We start from the raw sequence: 18,587 nt of genomic DNA, 5'->3' as shown, positions 1-18,587 counted from the left end.
CAGCTGGGGTTGGGTCCTGATGTTTTTTGCCTGGATTAAACTGTTGGTAACAAATGATGTTGCATGGTCTTCCCCAATCCTTCCTTTCGGTGCTCTTGGTTGTTGTCTACCTAAGATGCAAGCTCTTGTTTTTTCTTCGTTATTGACCAGAGATTCTCAATGGGATTCATGTTTGGGCTGTTTCCAGGTCAATGAAGCACTTCCGCATTGTTCTCTCTCAAATATCATTTTGTGCTGAATGGCATGGAGCTCAATCTCGCATAGTTATAAATTCATTTTCACCGTACCCTTCTCGTATTTTAGGCATTAGTTAGGTACTCAAAATTTTAAAGTACTGTTCATGTCTCATAGTTATTTCTACACTGCAAAACCATACCATGAAAACACACTCCGGAATATCACTGTAGTCGAATGCTTCACTGTTAGCTTTATGCAGTCTGGCTGGATTGCTTCTCTTCTTCTGATGTATTGGCTTATCTCCTCCTCAACAGAAAATATCGATTTGTTGCTGAAAAAAACGTGAAATCAAACTGAACAAATTGAAGAATAAATAAACGTTGAGTTAAATGAAATAAAGTAAATTGTGTAGATACCAAAATTTCGTACTTTCCCCAGAAGTTCATTTGGTAGGCGAAGTTCTAAATAAAAAGTACAAGTTCAGGCATTTCATGTAAATAATTATTATAAAACTCCCCAATCATCAGCTGGCCAATTTTGGATAGTCTTGTCTCACTGCAGTCGCTTTACAGTCATATAAGGTGTTATCTTCACTTTTGTATGAGATCGTCTTCCTTTCATACATCTACATCTACATCTACATCTATACTCCGCGAGCCGGTGTGTGGCGGAGGGTACTTATTGTACCACTATCTGATCCCCCCTTCCCTGTTCCATTCACGAATTGTGCGTGGGAAGAACGACTGCTTGTAAGTCTCCGTATTTGCTCTAATTTCTCGGATCTTTTCGTTGTGATCATTACGCGAGATATATGTGGGCGGTAGTAATATGTTGCCCATCTCTTCCCGGAATGTGCTCTCTCGTAATTTCGATAATAAACCTCTCCGTATTGCGTAACGCCTTTCTTGAAGTGTCCGCCACTGGAGCTTGTTCAGCATCTCCGTAACGCTCTCGCGCTGACTAAATGTCCCCATGACGAATCGCGCTGCTTTTCGCTGGATCATGTCTATCTCTTCTATTAATCCAACCTGGTAAGGGTCCCATACTGATGAGCAATACTCAAGAATCGGACGAACAAGCGTTTTGTAAGCTACTTCTTTCGTCGATGAGTCACATTTTCTTAGAATTCTTCCTATGAATCTCAACCTGGCGCCTGCTTTTCCCACTATTTGTTTTATGTGATCATTCCACTTCAGATCGCTCCGGATAGTAACTCCTAAGTATTTTACGGTCGTTACCGCTTCCAATGATTTACCACCTATGGCATAATTGTACTGGAATGGATTTCTGCCCCTATGTATGCGCATTATATTACATTTATCTACGTTTAGGGAAAGCTGCCAGCTGTCGCACCATGCATTAATCCTCTGCAGGTCTTCCTGGAGTACGTACGAGTCTTCTGATGTTGCTACTTTCTTGTAGACAACCGTGTCATCTGCAAATAGCCTCACGGAGCTACCGATGTTGTCAACTAAGTCATTTATGTATATTGTAAACAATAAAGGTCCTATCACGCTTCCTTGCGGTACTCCCGAAATTACCTCTACATCTGCAGATTTTGAACCGTTAAGAATGACATGTTGTGTTCTTTCTTCTAGGAAATCCTGAATCCAATCACAAACCTGGTCCGATATTCCGTAAGCTCGTATTTTTTTCATTAAACGTAAGTGCGGAACCGTATCAAATGCCTTCCTGAAGTCCAGGAATACGGCATCAATCTGCTCGCCAGTGTCTACGGCACTGTGAATTTCTTGGGCAAATAGGGCGAGCTGAGTTTCACATGATCTCTGTTTGCGGAATCCATGTTGGTTATGATGAAGGAGATTTGTATTATCTAAGAACGTCATAATACGAGAACACAAAACATGTTCCATTATTCTACAACAGATTGACGTAAGCGAAATAGGCCTATAATTATTCGCATCTGATTTATGACCCTTCTTGAAAATGGGAACGACCTGCGCTTTCTTCCAGTCGCTAGGTACTTTACGTTCTTCCAGCGATCTACGATAAATTGCTGATAGAAAGGGGGCAAGTTCTTTAGCATAATCACTGTAGAATCTTAAGGGTATCTCGTCTGGTCCGGATGCTTTTCCGCTACTAAGTGATAGCAGTTGTTTTTCAATTCCGATATCGTTTATTTCAATATTTTCCATTTTGGCGTCCGTGCGACGGCTGAAGTCAGGGACCGTGTTACGATTTTCCGCAGTGAAACAGTTTCGGAACACTGAATTCAGTATTTCAGCTAAACTGTTCCCTTCCCACATTCCTGGTCGATATTGATGAAACACTCTTGTAATCTCTTACTTAATTTTGAGCTAGTAGTCCTGCGATTTTTTATTGATAAATTAGTTTGTGTCCTGAAGATAGATTTTTCTTTTGTTCAGTTCCAGATGTAGTGTTGAACCTTTTTTTTTGCTCTTATCCTCACATTTTTTTAAATCTACTTTTTCGGTGTTGAAGCTGTCTCTAGCTGAAGATAACGCTTCTGGAAGTGGCTCTCGGCAAATGTGTATCTTTCTTGGCGAAAGATCTGTTTTCTCCCCGTAACCTCAAAATAGGTCAATAATGGCTTATTTACTTACAGAACACACAGTTGCAACAATAAGTAACAGAGGGCGAGTGAAAAAGGAATTTTCAACTTTGGAACACTACAGAAATCTATTGAGTAACTTACAGAATCGGTTATGTGTCACTTTGTAGCCAATAACGTACTTCTTCAGCACTCCATCCCGCCACCAGGAGTGCCAGCATAGTGCACAGTTAAAATGGCTACTTTCACAGACCACCTCGCTCCGTAGGCTTGAAACCACTGGATTTCATTCTCTGGGATTTCACTAAAGAGAGTGTCTATGTTCCTCCCCTACCAAACACTTCAGCTAACTTGAGAAACCGAATCTACGCTGCCGTTACACAAGTTACGCTTGATTTGCTACAACGAATGTGGGAAGAAATTGATTATTATCGGTAGGCTGTTCACCACATCACAACATCTACCGATTCTGTAAGTCAACGCAATAAATTTCTGTATCATTCCAAAGATGTAAAGCCCTTTCTGACTCACCTGTATCTGCTTCCGATTAGTAACAATATCCAGGCTAATATGGTTAACAACCAAAGATACTATTAAAACGAATCACTAACAGCAGCTGAACTCTGAAAAGACACCATAGTCCTCACTACAGCCACCACACGACCACTAAATATTGTGTAGATCATGCAAATATCCCTTTAATAAATAATACAAAATGAGACCAAATATTATGCTTTAAGTACGATTACTCTGCATAAAACTGAGAATGTGGCTTTCACTCCAACAATTTGGTCACGTCTGTAGATATCTAAGCAGTCATTTTTCCCGCATCTATACGTGACTGGAGCGGAAAGAAACTCCGACGTAAGCTGCTATGCTGACAAGGGAACATCCTCATCGCACCCCCCTCAGATTTAGTTATAAGTTGGCACAGTGGATAGGCCTTGAAAAACTAAACACAGATCAATCGAGAAAACCGGAAGAAGTTGTGTGGAACTATGAAAAAAAAAGCAAAATATACAAACTTAGTAATCCATGTGCAACATAAGCTATACAAGAACAATGTTAGATCAGGAGTGCTGTAGTCCTGTGGTTAGCGTGAACAGCTGCGGAACGAGAGGTCCTTGGTTCAAGTCTTCCCTCGAGTGAAAATTTTATTTTCGCAAAGTTATGATCTGTCCGTTCGTTCATTGACGTCTCTGTTCACTGTACTAAGTTTAGTGTCTGTGTTTTGCGACCGCACCGCAAAACCGTGCGATTAGTAGACGAAAGGACGTGCCTCTCCCATTGGAACCGAAAACATTTGATCGCAAGGTCATAGGTCAACCGATTCCTCCACAGGAGAACACGTCTGATATATTCTATACGACACTGGTGACAGCATGTGCGTCACATGACAGGAATATGTTGTCGACCCACCTAACTTGTACACTTGGAAAATGGGTAAAAAGATTCTTCTACCTTGCCCGATTTAGGTTTTCTTGTCGATGTGATAATCACTCCCAAAAAAGTGATCGCATCGGACGGACGGACGGACAGATAATAATTGTCTGGAAATAAAAAATTAAAACGTTTCACTCGAGGGAAGACTTGAACCAAGGACCTTTCGTTCCGTAGCTGCTCACGCTAACCACGGGACCACGGCGCTCCTGAGCTCACATTATCCTTGATGTTGCCTATCTTCTCATGGACTACTCAGTTTGTATATTTTGCTTACTTTTTTCATAGTTCCATACAACTTCTTCCTCTTTTCTCGATTGATCTGTGTTCAGTTTTTCAAGGACTATCCACTGTGCCAACTTATAACTAAATCTGAGGGGGGTGCGATGGGGAGGTTCCCTTGTGAGTAACCATTGCCATACATGTCGCCGTGGTTTTCAGAGTATACACGAAGCTGCTATAATATGACTCACAGCATTGCACACGCAGAATATCGGAAGAGTGCTAGTTTCCTAGAATAATTGTTATGTGGAGTCGTCAGCAGCGGCCTGTTAGTTGGCAGCGTCTGGTGAGGGGTGGATGGCGGTGAGCGCAGTGCAGCCTGAGAAGTGTCCGGCAGTGCAGAGGACGGAGGACGGAGGACACGGTGATTTCCCAGGGGCCGCGCCTCGTTACGCAGGGTGGTCACCCGGCCTCTTCCGCTGAGCCTCTGGCGCATCCCACTCAGACACCTGCTCCACTGCGCACTACTAGCTTCAGGCGAGCCTCAACCGAAAGTGAGGTTCCACTGACACAGGCCTTCCGCGTACTCGTATTACATGAACACTACTTCCCACGCGCCATTCGCGCTTGGAATGGGGGATCAGTTAGTGGTAGCAGAAGTACCCTCTGCCACACATCGTTAGCTGGCTTGCGGGGTATGAAGTAGACGTAGTGTCCAAATTACTGAGGAAAACAGTAGGGATCAACCATGCAAATTCTCCACAAGCAGTCATTGCGCTACATTCATAAGGATTGCTAGAGTGTTGTAAATAACATCCTAGCGCTAGAACTCAGTCTCTGTTGTGTTTGCAGTTTCATTGGGACAGTGTGGTCTCTAAATGAAGATTACAACGCAAAGACAGACATAAGACATTTGGAGACAGCTACACAGTCAAGACTCCTGAAGGAGTTCAAATGGCTCTGAGCACTGTGGGACTTAACTTATGAGGTCATCAGTCCCCTAGAACTTAGAACTACTTAAACCTAACTAACCTAAGGACAGCACACACATCCATGCCCGCAGCAGGATTCGAACCTGCGATCGTAGCGGTCGCGCGGTTCCAGACTGAAGCGCCTAGAACCGCTCGGCCACACACAGCAATATTAGCAGCGTTGTGAAGGACACAATGTTCCAAGACGCAAGAATTGTTTATCCTACGCTAGCACAGTCTACCACGAGTAAACGCTTCACATCCTGTTATACGTTACGAGATATGTCTTCTGACAGGTCTGATGTAGCACCTCACAACTTCTTCCCCTCCGCCAACCTCTTCATCACACGCTGGTACTTACACAAAAAGTCATATTATTTTGTTTGTTGGAGTTAAACCAATGTCTGACTTCTCCAACAGCGTTTCAAATGGTTCAAATGGCTCTAAGCACTATGGGACTTAACACCTGAGGTCATCAGTCCCCTACACTTAGAACTACTTAAACCTAACTAACCTAAGGACGTCACACACATCCATGCCCGATGCAGGATTCGAACCTGAGACCACAGTAGCAGCGCGATCCCGGACTGAAGCGTCTAGAACCGCTTGGCCACAGCGGCCTGCTCTAACAGCGTTTAGGATCTAGAGATCCATTTAGTACCACTGAAGTTTTTCTCTGATATCTTCACATAGAAAAAAACTAAGCCTCCACCAAGTAATTATACGAATGGGACGGAAATTGTCGGAGGTTATGTACACGTACAGACACACAAATAACAATGAATTACGAAAAATTTGATGGTGATTTATTCAGAAGAAAAATCTTCACAAACTGAGGAACTCTGTAATACGTTAATTCACCTCTGACCCTAATGCAAGCAGCCATTGACATTTATTGATAAAATTATTGGATGTTCTGCTCAGGGAATCGTGACAAATTCTGTACAATTTGAACATTAGATCGTCAAAGTCCCAAGTTGGTTGGAGGACCCTGCCCGTAATGCACCAAACGTTCTCAATAGGGGTGAGATCCAGTGACCTTATCACCAAGGTACGTTTTGGCAAGCACGAATACAAGAGCAGAAACTCTCGCCGTATGCGGGCGGGCATTATCTTGTTGAAATGCAAGCCCTGGATGGCTTGCCATGAAGGGCAACAAAACGGGGCGTGGAATATCGTCGACATATCGCTGTGCTGTAAATATGACGCAGACGGTATTCAAGTAGTCCTGCTAGGAAGTGAAATGCACCCCAAACCATCACTGCTGGTTGTTGGGCCGTATGGGAGCGACAGTGAGGATGGTATCCCATTACTTGTGGGAGTTTCCAGACACGTCTGGCTGTTGGCAGCTCACTCTGAAACAGGACTCATCACAAAAGAAAATTCTATTCCGCTCCTTGAGGTTGCAGGCGGGATACGTGTCGGGAGACATCCCAGACGGCTGTGGGATACCAATCTGTCATGCCCATACTGCCCGACAACCATGAGTGATGGTCTGTGGTGCTATTTTGTTTCGTAGCTGGACCTCTTTGGTTGTCATCCGCGGCACCCTTAGCTCGCAGCGCTACTTCGATGGCATTCAACGCCTCGTCTTGTTGCCATTCATGGCAAGCCATCCTGCCGTTCAGTTTCAGTTAAATAATGGCCGCCTTCACACGGCCAGAGTTTATACTGCGTATCTTCATGCTTACCAAACCTTGTCTTGATCAGCAAATTCACCGGATCTCTCACCAATTTAGAACGTTTGGTGTATTACGGGCAGGGTCCTCCATCCATGATCTAATACGCCAGTTGGACATAATTTGGCACGATATCCTTCGGGAGAATATCCAACAACACTTGAAATCAATTTCAATCCGAATAACTGCTTTCATAAGATCTAGAGGTGGACCAACGCGCTGTTAACGTATTTAATTTGTGAAGCTTTTTCTCCTGGATAAATCATCCAATTTTTCTGAAACCGTAATCATTTTTTGTATGTACACGTACATCAGATTTACTAATTTCCGTCCCATCCGTGGTGCGTCTGGTTTTTTAATTTTTCGTAGTGTACATTAAGAGTTCGCACACTTTGATCTGACAATATGACCGTTCTTTAGGAAAGGTCTCTTACTTTGTCTCTTCGTCTTGTTTGTATTTTCCACTTGCTGCTTTTCTTAATGATTCTGTAGAGAACTGGATATCTTATAATTTCACTTCGTTTTCAGTTTCGTTCTGTAGCACCACATTTCAAATGTTTCGAACCATTTTTACAGTTTCCCCATTGTCTGACTTACACACAATGCCGTGTTCCAGACGCACACTCTCAGGAATTTCTCACTCAAATTAATGCCATTATTTGATATTAGAAAGCTTTTGGCCAGAAATGTTCTCCTTTCCGATGCTAGTTGGCTTTTACGTCCTCTTTGCATTATCCACCACGTGTTTTGCTTCCAAGGTACCTTAATATGCTTTGTCTACTGCGTGGTGCCCAATTTCTATGTTAAATTTCTCGATAATTTCTACTATTAGTCATTAATTTCGTCTTGCTTTTCTTTACTCTCTGTCCATGTTCTGCGCTCACTGGGCTATTACGGACATTTAACATTTCTTCCCCACTTTCACTTTGGATAACGGTGCCGTGAGCGATTGTGACCACTGATATCCTTTCGCTTTGAATGTTAAACGACGCTTGAACTTTGCTTTCATTTCCATCATTGCTTTTTCGGTGTACACAGTGATCAATAGAGAAGAAAGACTACGTCCTTATGTTACATGCTTTCTAACCTCATCACTTTCGTCTTTTGGTTCTTGTACATATTGTACATTACCGTATTTCACTGTAGATTATGCCTATTTCACTTGGGGTTTCAAACTACTTGCACGGTTTTCCGTTGTCCAACGCTTCTCTGACGGACAAATCCTATGAAAGTATTTGGATTTTTCTAAGTCCTGTCTCAGTTATCAAGCACTTCAAAACTTTCTGGTGTCTTTACCTGTTCTAAAGCCAAAGTGATTGCCATCTAAAAGATACTCAGTTTTCATATCTCCTTCAGAATATCCATATGTTTGGAACACAACTGTCTGCAGACCTTACAGTTGCCTTACGACTTGCAATTTGTCAACATACTGTGTAACAGGACCATAGTATTTTGTAACTTCTGGCAATGTATGCCGCCCTGAGGGCAATGCATATGCAGGACCATTTATAGCACAGTGAAGAAAGATCGTGATTCGAGCATGAATGAACCTCATTACATTTTGTACACTCAGTCCTGTCGCACACTCCTCAGAAGGAAATACGGTACCCATTAAAATTACAGAAACAGTGTGGAAGGAGAGGAAGTTTTCTGGTTATGTGATTCTTGTGTCCAAATACGTTACGTTAGAAGGGAGTATAAAGTTTCACAATTTCGTTGCTTCTGTAGAACCGTAGTCATCGTCCAGAAGAAGGGGGCAGGTGGATTTGCGTCCGTAAGCGGGATTTTTAAAAGCTGAAGTTGGTACAGATTACGTTGTGATCGAGCTGGTCCAGTGAATATCTCGCAGGTGTAGACATGATCCGCAGTGACTGACCAGCGATATCACCGGACTGGAAAGCTTATCTCCTCTTCCTGCTCAGATCAATCATTGTGTGCCTCCAGTCAATATCCAAGCACCGTATTCTGATGGACACAGCTGATTTTGCGTCTCATCAACTTACATTTTCATTACAGATTTACTACAAACACACGCCACAAAGAAATACTTCTCTTGTGTCCTGTAACGTAGCGGCCACATCAGAACATCCCTTGTGCGGTTTCTGGTAGCGCAGCATTGAAAATATCTAAAAGAGAGAATGACACTTTCGTCGTTAAACCACCATTATTGTGTAATTAGTTAATTACCAGATGTTCCCAGGTTACATATTTTGTCACAGCTTTACGTTGGGATGTAATGTCATCAGAACAATCACCCGTCAGTCTCGCGATCCCGAAGATTTTAGATCTGATGCAGGCGTCAATTCGACCTTTTAATATGACTCCCTTTCCACTCTTATTCATAGTCCTAGAGGTGAAATGCAGTTGGAACTGCCGCCAGTCAGCCTAGCAACACCGAGAGTAATGTATTCGATACCAGTTTCTGTCGTTTTCGATTATTATTTTATCTGACTCGATTAAGTCCTACATTTACTAAGTTTTGCTCAAATTTTTTCGCAGGCGCTTTCCCTAAAACCGCCAACTCTAATGTCTTTAGATTTAGGTTATTTTCACAAGTCACCCCCTTCATACCTAACAGCATCCCTAAATGTTCTAGGAGGTACCTTAATCCACATATTTTTCATTCCCCCAAGTGTCAATCGTGATTCCAGAGTTACAACAACCATTTCCCCTTTTTTCACCCTCAAGCCCCAATCATCGGTCAAGGTGCGTCATTTGTTAGACTCTAGAACACATGCATTCTCCAGCAGGTTAAAATTTCTCCGTGCGTTTCTGAACCATGCCTAACTGTATCACCACCTTACATAACTTACATTCATCGTCATTCCAGATAGCAAATATTTTTTTATTATCTACACACTAGTGTAAAAGTGACACAAAACCAGCTAAGTGCAAAATCTACACAGCTGTGCGTTTATTTACTTATATGTATTTCCTTTGTGTATGTGTAAAATCACATGTGTCGGATCAATTCATCTCGAAAACGTAGGTCCACAACTTTATATTAAAATTTAAGTTGTAAGGTGGCTATAATTTCGCACCTTACAAGCACTCATCTACATACTTTGCCGTGATTTACAACCGGAATTAGACATAATTTGATAGGTTGTACATCGTATACATGAATATTTAAAGAAGACTAACATTGTCACGTACACCTTGTAAATAGTTGTTAACGCTTATTGCATAAAAGGTGACGGTGTGCCTTTATTATCAAAATGGAATAATGAATGATTGCCTATAGTAGTAGAGGTTGGAATGCCAGTGGAAATGAAACGGCTGGCGTAACTCAAACCCTGGATGGAAAATGCCGCACAGGTGTGTTGGTCCTGCTTGACACAGGAAGTAGCCAAGCCTGAGCGCTGAACACAATACAGTGGCGGCCGGCCAGTTTTGTAGTGGGGCAGGAAGGTTAACCGGATAATACTTCGGAAACTCTGAAAATCTTGGACGGAGCAGAGAGGAAGCGTTACCTCGGAAATTACGCAGGCTGTGTTGTTTCTGAGGATTTTTACTCTGAGAAGCGTACCATTGTATGTATTCCCAACTAACGGGTGTAGGTATTTCCTCACACACTTGCTGTGTTTGAAGACAAAAGCCTAAAATATGGTTGGTCGGCGTTCGAAAGAATCTGCAGAGATGGAGAATATTCCGCGGTTTCGAGAATTTGATTCGCTTTCTGTAGCTACGAGGGAGGGGAGCCGAGCTTTGCTGGGAAGCCAGCGGTGTAGATAAAGGTCTTCCGTTTTGAGCTCCCTTGTTTGACAGTCGCTCAGTATCAGTTTTTGTTGATACAGACGGACTTGCTGCCTTTGCTCTCATGAGAGTTTATAGTTAGAACGGTTAGACACTATACTGTTGCGAACTTACACGATTCTGGACTTCGCCTCTGGGTAGGGAGTCGTCGTTGAGTACACAGCGTTCAGTGATTGAGAGCACTTCCTCTGTCTATACTCACGTAGAGACGTTATCTGAACTCTGTCCTTGTGGCTGGGTGTTCGCGTTTCTTGTCTGCAGAACACAGAGAGGAGAAGACAGTATTAGATTCAGAGGACCGCCTTCTGCCGTTCTAGTATTTGGAAGAGTTTTTATTTTGTGGCTGGAGTTCTTCCTTTGTCGCAGACGTATACAAGAACCATCACTCCTACGCACTGGACGCAGTGCTATTGCTAATTGCTGCGGCTTATTGGGGCTACAAAACTAAACAGTTGTGACCACACAAGTTTTATTTCCACTGAGGTTGCACAACACTGTAGTTCATCTTTGAAAGTATTGTCTTCTAGTGTTTGGTACGTAGATGATGTCAGTCACCTTGCGTTATTTGCGTTAGATCGCGTAGCAGATTTGGGCAATTGGTCATTTGGATCTCTTTATGTCCATTGGACATTGATATACAAACATTTTTTGTATAAAAACGAGTTTTAATCTACAAGAAATGTATAAGCAGAAACAGCATTTATCATTTTGTAATCACTAGTTCCCTTAATCATTCATTTACGTTTATGTTGTAATTTATATGTGAAAGACCAAAAAGGAGGAGATAACATCACCATTAGGAGGTATCAAGATCTTCAAGGGATAGTCAGACAGGGCCAACTCTTCATTTTCGCGTTCAGTATTTTCCGTTGCGCACATTCATTTTTACACCCGCCGCGAGTAGCATCTTCGAAAGTGTTTGTCGGCTTTATTGTATCGAATCACGTGCGTGTGTCGTGAGATATTGTGTAATTTCGTACGCTGTGTGGAGCGGGAAACGTGTTTCGTGCTGTAGCATCAGTTGTAATAAAGATTTGTGGTTCATAAAATTTTAGTAGTAATATCTCAGTCCAAACAATCTTTCACCCCGAATTTCGGTGTATGTGAACACAAATAAACGTGCATTTTTGAGGGTTTTCAGAACTTACGGATGTTGTTGGTAATAGGTATGGCAGTAAATTGGTATTTATGATTTGGGTTGCTGTATCATCTGTAACTAACAAACATATCGTGTTAAATTTGATTTTCTCCTTCAATACTAGTATGTATCACCTGTATTTGTCGTAAATTAAAGCTGTTCTTGAGTTTGTTAGCGACATAAATATCGTAAATTTTCAGTAAATTAGCAGTTTTGTCCCAGTTCTTTCTGTTACCTTAATAGAAATATTGTTTTGCATACTAACTGCTTCTGTTCTTAAAGGGCATTGGTAATATTTTTAAGTTAAAGGATGCAGAAGTTTAAAAAAATTAACAAGTATTCAAGTTGTTTGTTTACTGTTCCGTAGAACATTGTACCAGCTACAATGCAGTCTCACTGAATGCTGTTCTCGAATAAGGGATGAGTTGGTTGACATTCGTAAGCAACTGGAAATCGCCCTGACTAATATCAGATCATTATAAGCTGCTGCGAATGGGGCTGTGTTTTGAGAGCTCTTGGGAAGTCATTTTGTGGTTTTGTGTGGCCCTCCCAAGAGTTTATAGCCCCAAATATTTTCTTACTACCTTCATTGAGGTTGCCTTACAACAGTTGTTGATTTGTCTCTTGTCTACCTCACCGTACTGCTGTTTGGTGCGGTGCGGTGCGGTATAGTCGAATTGTTCAGTAGTACCGCATCTGCTCCCTCACCCGTTTAAAGATTTGCGAGCCGCATCCGTATCTACGTATAATCCCAGTATGCAATTTGTGTAAGTTGGTTGTACCCTGTTAACATTTTGTACATCGTGGAAAATCTTTCCCGTGCCCCACGTGATCTTGAAGGACAGCACGGTGCACAACAGCGCATGACCACGACGAGATCAAAAGAGTGTATATATTATTGTAATGGGCATAACCACTGAGCTTGAGTGTTAATTTGTGTATTTTTTACTTATTTTGAAAGGAAAAGATTTATATACCTGCTTAATTATAACATATATGCTTAATTATTTGTGATAATTCGTTAGGTGTAGTATGCATCACATGTAGGGAGGTTTATGGTGTCAAGAGTTTAAAGGGAAGGAAAATATTTTGTGATATGGTGCATATCGTAGGGTCTACGGGGTCTGAGTGTACGTTGATAGTAATCAGATTTTATTCCATTTAAGTTGTAATCAGATTTTATTCCATTTAAGTTGTTGTTTCAATTAAAATTTTGTGGTCAATGTTTAATTGCCTTTAGAGGTCACAAGTGATGTCTAGGAAAGTTTTGTAATTTGCATGTGGCGTTAGAATCTTTTATTTAACCTTGCATTATGCAATTTGTATTTTTTCCTTTGTTTATTAAGGGATTTTGAGTTTTAAGCACTGTAAATTGATTCTGAGCTTTAATCTGTTATTACTCAAGAGACTGTGGGTTAAATAACGCTTTAGGAACTTTCATTAAGAAACTATATTGAGTATCTTGCTGTTCATGATAACGAATGTTCGCTTACTATTTTAAAATCAAGTTAATAAAGTTGTAAAATTCTAAAGGTTAAAAAAAAACTTTTATTAGAGAAACTGTGCCTGCCCGTACTCCCCACAACATTCAAGGTATTGGCCTTCGGGTGTTTACTGATGTTTCCCCCGGTATCTATCCCAACTAACGTCTGCGTGGCCGTGTCAAATTGTGACGCAGAGCGTGGTTACGATCTTTCGTAACCTGAGTGGGCACCATTTCTCTAAATTCTATTAAAGCTGTTAAGTACTTGTTTTATCAGGATTTGGCTAATATTAATGAATTGAGTAATCGTTCTATTAGGATTTGGCTATTATTAAAATTTTACGTATTTCTTTTATTAGGATTTTTACTAATATTAAATTGTTTTCAGGTTATAAGTCGATATGAAAGCGCGGTTTTCCCCAGGTTTAACATTACTGAAGCGTTAACAGAATATGAAGCCCGACAGGCGGGCGAGGGAGGCGTGCCTGATTTACTGGCGGAGGTAAAGACGTCCCTGGGAAACCCGGTGGTAATTTCTCTAATAGTCATCGGTGAGGTAGGTGATGCTTTGTGTTTTGCCTTTACATCGTTGTCCTCGTTGAATAAGCAGGTTCAGTTTTTTTAAGAATGTTAAACCGAATGCTAAACGGCTTGCGAGTCTTAACGCGCCACTTCCAAAACGCCAGTTGCGCTTGTAAGATTTGAGTGAGATTCAGCTTACTAAAGAGCAAGTGCAGGAGGCGCAGAAATTGCGGGATCAGATTTTCGCGTTGAGGGCGATGTTGAATAAATTAGATGTTGAGCAGGCTACAAATGAGAGAGGGAACAACGTTCGGTTGTGAATGGCGTACAGGAACCGCTAATACAAGTCAGTATGTATAGGTTCGAGTTTTGCTAAATTGGCTCATCCCATGGGAATCTTGTTAAAGGAAATAAAAAGATCGAACTTCACGCTGACGTCTTGAACTTGCCTCATGATCAGGTTGTCCAAGCGATGGGACTCTCAACCAAGTTATTGCTCAAATTTTGCAGGAAGGGAAGGGGTTGAGGGAACTATGTAAGCAGGTAATTGCACGTAAAGTGTCCCCTCGTTTATTGAATGACTTAAAACATAAGCATTATTGGCGGATACAGGGGGATAATGAACTCTTGACTAAATTCATCGAATGTGTGCGAACATCTGTCCTCGCTCTGGAGCTACAGGTATCGGAAACACAGGTTGTCGAAACCATTTTTTTTTGGGTGGGGGGGGGGGGGGGGGGGGAGAGTTGGACCCGAAGACAGGTCGCGGATGACGTTTGCCAAGAAACCTACCACCTTGGCCGAACTTAAGGTATTAGCATCAGAGATTGAGAAGCTGTCGTATGCTGACAACAGCGGGTGAGCTCTCAAATTAGAATCGATAAGCGAATTGTTGTTTGTTCCAAGGGAAGATGGCGCGACCGATAAATTCCAAACCAAAAGTATGTTTCCGTTGTCGCAGGAAGGTCACCTCGTGCGCAACTGCCCGTACGTTCGGAAGAAACAAAATAAGATGATGGTGTCAGAAGGAGGGTACAAGTACACGGGTTGGGATTCCCAAGCGTTTTCGCCGAATAGGGGGAGTTACGGGCACCTAGTTGCCTTTCGCGGGTGCCCAGCTGAATCACAAACTCGTCTGTGCTCTCCTGGATTCGGGTAGTGCCATATCAGCAGTGGACTATCAGTGGTTTTCGTAGTTTCCCACATTATGTCGCTTTGGTCCCCTGTGTAAGTCGTCCTGGGTTTGCCGCTCAGTCAACGGACAAAAGTTAGAGGTAGTGGGGAAGTGTGTGGCTAGTGTGGGCATGGGAAATTTGACTTGGCCGTTTCGATTCTTGATGGTCAAGAAATTGGCCGTGGATTTACTCCTCGGATGTAATTTTATGGCTAAGGCCGGGTTAGTGTTGGATGGCCAAGAACGTGTTCTATTTCTAAATTTCGGCCTGAGGAGCGCATTGCTCTTCGTTCATTTAGGTTGTCAGTTCCGGTTTGTTCAATGAGCAGTAGCACAGAGACCTACGAGTCATCTTGCTAATCAGCAGAGTGGGTCCCTCTAGCAGGTTTTAAAGTTTTCCAGAAGTGTTGATCGACAAGTTACGAATGACAAGCCAAATAGATGTAGTATTAGGTTGAAGAGTGACGTACTGGTTCGACAACCTCCTTATCGGTTGTCACCTCCGAAGACGAAGAGTTTGCGTGGGTTAGTAGAGGGCATGTTAAAGGAAGGGTTTATAAGACCTTCTACCTCTCCATATGCATCTCCAAAGTTCTTGGTCCCTAAGCCTAATAAAGGAGAATTTCGGCATGTAGTCCATTACCGCCTGATCAACGAAAAGGTAATTTTGGAATAGGTTTCTCTGCCAGACATCCACAATTGTTTTAAGTGGTTTTCTGTGGCAATGTACTTTACTATTCTGGACCTCAACCAGGCCTCTTATCAAATCCCACTTGCTGGAGATTCCAAGCACATAACCGCCTTCTGCACCGATTGGAATCTTTTTGAATTCAGTTGGGTGCCATTTGGATTGTCGACGGGAGCAGCGGTTTTGTCCCGGTTGTTGGAGATTTCAAATTTAAGTGCGTCTATAAAAAAATCTGGATTACGTTGTGGTCTATAGTCGTGCATTCCACGAACACTTGGAACAATAGGAGATGGTATTGCATCGATTGAGGGCGGCCAGACTTACTGTTAAGCTGTCCAAATCAGATTCCCTTTTTGGGGCACCTGGTCTCTGGGGATGGTGTTCGCATTGTTCAAGAGCGAACTAAAGATTTGTAAAGGTTTCCTCCACCAGTTAATAAGAAGGGAGTGGCACGATTTGTGGGGATGCAAACTACTCTCATAAGTTCGTGCCGAAGTTTGCTCAGTTGGATTCTCCTTTGAGGGAACTACGTAAGAAGGGGGAAAAATTTATTTGGGGTGAGTCATCAGGCTTCGTTCGAAGTTATTAAGCTGGGCTTGAGTAATTCTTTCGTGTTGACCACCCTCAATTTCGATCTGCCGTTTATCGCACAGACTGACACCTCTACTTGTGGGGTAGCGGCGGTGCTGCTACAAGAGCAAGAGGGAGAGCGGAAACCGATAGCTTACGCCTCCAGGAGATTATCCACAGCAGAAGCCAAATTAATAGTCTGTATACGAGTGGAAGGCCTTGGTAGAGCTTTTCGCAGCAGAAAACTTTAAATTTTGTTTGGAACATCGCGAGTTTTTCTCGAAACTGATAATCAGGCCATTATCTGGGTGCTGGCCTGCTCCTGTAAGAATGGTCGGATAGCCAGGTGTCCCGGAATTTTTTGGAGATAGGAAGGTGATACATGTACTGGGAAAATTAAAGATAGGTTAACCGCGGGGGAGCAGGTAACCGGATATGCCCTAGGTAAGGAGTTAGTCTGCTGTCGGGGCCCGGGTGCCGACGACTTATGCGTATATTTGCCTAGTGAAGACTTATGACCTCAGCAGTTGAGTCCCCTAGTGCTCAGAGCCATTTGCCTAGTGAACTGGTGGAGCCGGTGTTTCGCTACTTCCACTATACTCCGGTTGGTGGCCACTTAGGTGCGAATAAGACCATGGAAAATATTAAGAGGCAGCTCTCTTGGCACAGTTTGAATAAATATGTCCGGCATATGGTTGGCGAGTGCGAAATTTGAAATTAAGCGAAACCAGACTCGGCCCCCCCTCCCCCCCCCCCTCCCAGGGGGCTCTTCCAATCCACTAGAGAAAGTTACTCTCTGGACAAGTGGTTCATTGACATCCTGCCTCGTACTCGCCAGGGTAACCAGTATGTTCTGGTGGTAGGCCCGGCGTTTTCGTGTAGCGTCACGGCTAGGACTACCATCCGTCACTTTTCGGATTATTTCGACATTTGGACCACCAAAGCCTCTAGTTAATGATAACGCGCCGGCCTTTGTTTCCAAGCAGTTCAGGAGGTTTTGTTTCGAACAGACCATTGGGCATATTACCGCAGCTCCTTACTATCCCCCACCTTCATTTGCGGAACGTGTAAACAGGAATTTAAAAGCCGTCTTAATCGCGTTTCACAGCAGCTCTACCACTAAGTGAGATCATTCTCTTGGCTGAGTTAACTTTGCGTTTAACACTGCTTAGCATCAGTCAGCTTTGCGTTTAACACAGCATCAGTCAGCAACTTAACATCATCGGTAAAGGCATGTCTGACTTCATTGGTCTTAGGGTACCAGGCGAACTCCCCACTGCCAAATTTGTGGTCGATTAACGATCTGCTCCCAAACTTATTGATGCTGGTGGTATTCAGCGGAGTTGGAAATGGGCGCGGCGTAATATTCAGCGTGCCCATCAGCGGCTGGCACAGCGGTATAATCAGGTAGAAAGGAATTTAATGGCGAACCTGGGGATAGGGTGTTGGTCCGCAACATAGGCCTACCTCATAAGGGTGATGCGGATTATACCGGCAAGTTGGCACCCCATTTTTTGGGGCCTCACGAAGTTCTAAATGTGGTCAGTCCGGTGAATTTACTGGTCAAGCACTTAGTCCAGACAGATGTTGTGGGCACATGCTACCTAGATTTGCCGCAGTTAAATTCCTTTTGGCTTAGTTTGCTTTAGTGGGGGAGGTTTACCCGGTATGGCTATCAATATTTTTGTTTTTGTTTTTGTTTTGAAATTACCAACCTTCTCAGTACTTGCTGCATATCAGATTGCAGTATCTAGTCACCGCATATTTTTGGCGCGTTGGCTTCCCGCACGCCGCGAACAGACAGAAAGAGGAAGCAGAGGGGTTGCTGGTTGTTAGCTCTGGGCGGTGCGTGAGGAACGACGTCAGTGCCGGAGGCCAAGGCCACTCGGTCGGTGGGCCCCGCCGAAGCAGTTGGTTGGGGACGGAACGCTGGGGGCTGGAAGATCCTAGTGTGGAGGGCTGGTGTTGTCTCGATGGCCGTCATCGTGTGGTCATTCAAGGGCTGAGCAGTGATTTCTTGGTTCTGCCCTTGGATTCCGACGAAGAATTACGACAAATTTGGTGTATTAGGTGAACATAAGAATTCTAAAAAGGTGCACGTTGGTGGCGCGTACATCAGACTTAAGTGGTGTAAGGTTTGCTACTGTACTGCAGTCTCCACTTAGAGCGCTGCTTGGGAGGAGAGCGGCATTGCCATCTATTTAGCTGCCTTAAAGTAAATGACTGTTTTGGAT

This window comes from Schistocerca cancellata, chromosome 1 (genome assembly GCF_023864275.1).
Source record: "Schistocerca cancellata isolate TAMUIC-IGC-003103 chromosome 1, iqSchCanc2.1, whole genome shotgun sequence".
Classification (NCBI taxonomy): domain Eukaryota; kingdom Metazoa; phylum Arthropoda; class Insecta; order Orthoptera; family Acrididae; genus Schistocerca; species Schistocerca cancellata.
This window is presented reverse-complemented; position numbering follows the sequence as displayed.